Below are 2866 nucleotides of genomic sequence, written 5' to 3'. Positions count from 1 at the left end.
GGTAATTGTATCAGGATTGCATTAAACTTATATAGTGCCTTGAGCAGAACTGACATCTTTACTATATTGAGTCTTCCAATCCACGAGCATGGGATATTCTTCCATTTGTTGCAGTCACTCTTGGTTTCTTGTAATAGTGTGCTGTAGTTTTCCTCATATAAATCTTCTGTTCTTTTAGTCAGGTATATCTCTAGATATTTGAATTTTTGCTTGGCTTTTGTGAAGGGTACCACCTTTTTGATATTCTCTTCTGTAGTCTTATCCGATGTGTATAACAGTCTGATAGACTTTTGTTTGTTGATCTTGTATCCTGCCACTCTGCCATATTCCTCTATTGCTTCCAGTACTTCCCTTGTGGAGCTGTTGGGATTTTACATTTATAAAATCATATCATCTGCAAATAACAATAGTTTCACCTCTTCCTTCCCCAGGCCTTGTACTGTTAGCTAACACCTCCAGTATGATGTTAAATAAGAGTAGGAACAGGGGCATCCTTGTCTGGTCCCCTTTTTCAGTGAGATTGTGATCATCTGTTCTCCATTGACTACCACATGGGCTGTTGGTTTTTCATATATAACTTGCATTATATTGAGAAATTTTCCTTTCATTCCTATCTTCTTGAGTGTATTAAACATGAATTGGTGTTGGATGTTGTCGAATGCTTTTTCCACATTCACTGATATTATCATGTGATTCTTATAGTTTTTCATGTCAATGTGGCAAATGATACTAATGGTCTTTTGTATGTTGAACCTTCCCTGAATCCATGGTATGAATCCCACTTGGTCATGGTGAATTATGTGTTTATATACTTTTGTATTCTACTGGCCAGTATTTTGTTAAAGATTTTTACATCTATGTTCATTTGGGATATTGGTGTATAATTCTCAATGCTTGTGGGAATCCCTGCCCGGTTTCTGTATCAGCGTTATACTAGCTTCTAGAAGGAGTTTGGGTGTTTGCTGTCTTTTCTATGTTCTGGAAGGGTTTGTGTAAGATTGGTGTCAGTTCTCCCCTGAATGCTTGGTAAAGTTCTCCTGTGAAGCTATCTGGTCCAGGGGATTTTATTGTTGGTAATCCCTTGATAACTTTGTCTATTTCTTCTTTTGCTATGGGTCTGTTGAGATTCTTGATGTCCATCTGGGATAGTCTAGGGAGGAATTGTTTTTCCAAGAATTTGTCCATGTCTTCCAAGTTGTTAAATTCACTGGAGTCCAGTCATTTGTTGTCCTGTATAACTATCCTTTTTATTTCATTAGGGTCTGTTGTAATGTCCCCTCTTTCATCCCTTCCCTCATCCTTGCTATTGAAATTTGTTCCTTTGTTTCTTTGTTAGGTTTGCCAGTGGTCTGTCGACTCTGTTTATCCTTTCCAAGAACCAACTTTTAGCAGCATTAATTTTTTCCATAGTTTTCTTATTGTCCCTCTACTGAATCTCAGCCCTGGTTTTTATTATTTCTTTTCTTTTTCTATTGGTAGGATTGTCCTGTTGACTGCTCTAGTTGCTGTAAATTTTGTGCCAGTGCATCAATCATAAATCTCTCTTCCGTCATCATGTGTGCATGTATTGCCATGAAACTTCCACTGATGACTGCCTTTGCTGTGCCCCATAAGTTTTGGTGCGTCGTGTTCTCATTCTCATTGGTTTCTAGAAATTTCCTAATTTCATCTCTGAGCTGGTCCAGTACACACTCTTTTTGTAATACAGAGTTATTCATCCTCCAATTGTTTGCTCTTGTTTTCTTCATCTTCCCTTTGTTGATTTCCAGCCTTATGGCACAGTGGTCAGAGAGAGAGGTCTGTATATCACTGTGCTTAAATTTATGCAGATTCACCTTATGCCCCAGCATTTGACTGTCTTAGAATATGTGCTGTGTGTCCTTGAAAACAATGTGAATTTTTTTGTATTTGGATGGAGAGCTCTAAATATCTATCAGGTCAAATTGTCTAATTGTAGTGTTTAGATCTCTATCCTCCTTGTTGATTTCTTTCCCTGTGATCTATCTTTCTCAGAGAGTGGTGTATTAAAGTCACCTACTATAATTGTTGCGCCTGTGATTTCTTTTTTCATCTTTTGGGGTGTTTGGTTGATGTATTCAGTGGGTATCTCATGTGGGGAATATATGTTTACAATGCTTAGTGGTTCTTTGTCTGCCAGTCCCTTGAGCATTATTTAGTGTCCCTCCTTATCTCTTTGAGTTTGCACTTTGAGGCAAATTTATCTGAGAATAGGATTGCAACCCAACGCTTTTTTTTTTATTGCTGTTTGCTTGGTATGTTTTTCTCCAGCCTTTGACTGTCAGCCTATTATTGTCTGTAGTCTTGAGATGTGTCTCCTGCAGGCAGCAGATTGATGGGTTGTGTTTTCTAAGCCAGTCTGCTAGCCTGTCTTTTAAGGCCTGAGTTCAGTCCATTGATATTCAAGTTTATTACCTCCATTGGTGAACTCTGTGATGTCATATTATACCTTTTGTGTTAGGTGTTTTCCCACCTTCCTTTATCAGTGTGTTGTGTGTGTGTGTGTGTGTGTGTGTTTCATTTTTTATTTTCTTCCACCCTTAAGTCAATGCTATCTTGGGGGCTGTTTTCTTTTTGTTTCCCTCTGCGTGGGGTTGTTCTATGTGGCAGTCTCTTATTTGTGCTCGGTGAGTGCTGCCCTTCTGACCATACTGGGTCAGCAAGGATCTTTTGTAGAGCTAGGTTTCTTTTTGTTTTTGTTCTTAATCATTTTATTAGGGGCTCATACTACTCTTATCACAATCTATACATACATCAATTGTGTAAAGCACATTTGTACATTCATTGCCCTCATCATTTCTAAACATTTGCTCTACACTTAAGCCCCTGGCATCAGCTCCTCACTTTT

Source organism: Echinops telfairi, unplaced genomic scaffold, assembly GCF_000313985.2.
Source record: "Echinops telfairi isolate 266 unplaced genomic scaffold, ASM31398v2 ScPeMD7_7400;HRSCAF=8409, whole genome shotgun sequence".
NCBI lineage: Eukaryota > Metazoa > Chordata > Mammalia > Afrosoricida > Tenrecidae > Echinops > Echinops telfairi.
This window is presented reverse-complemented; position numbering follows the sequence as displayed.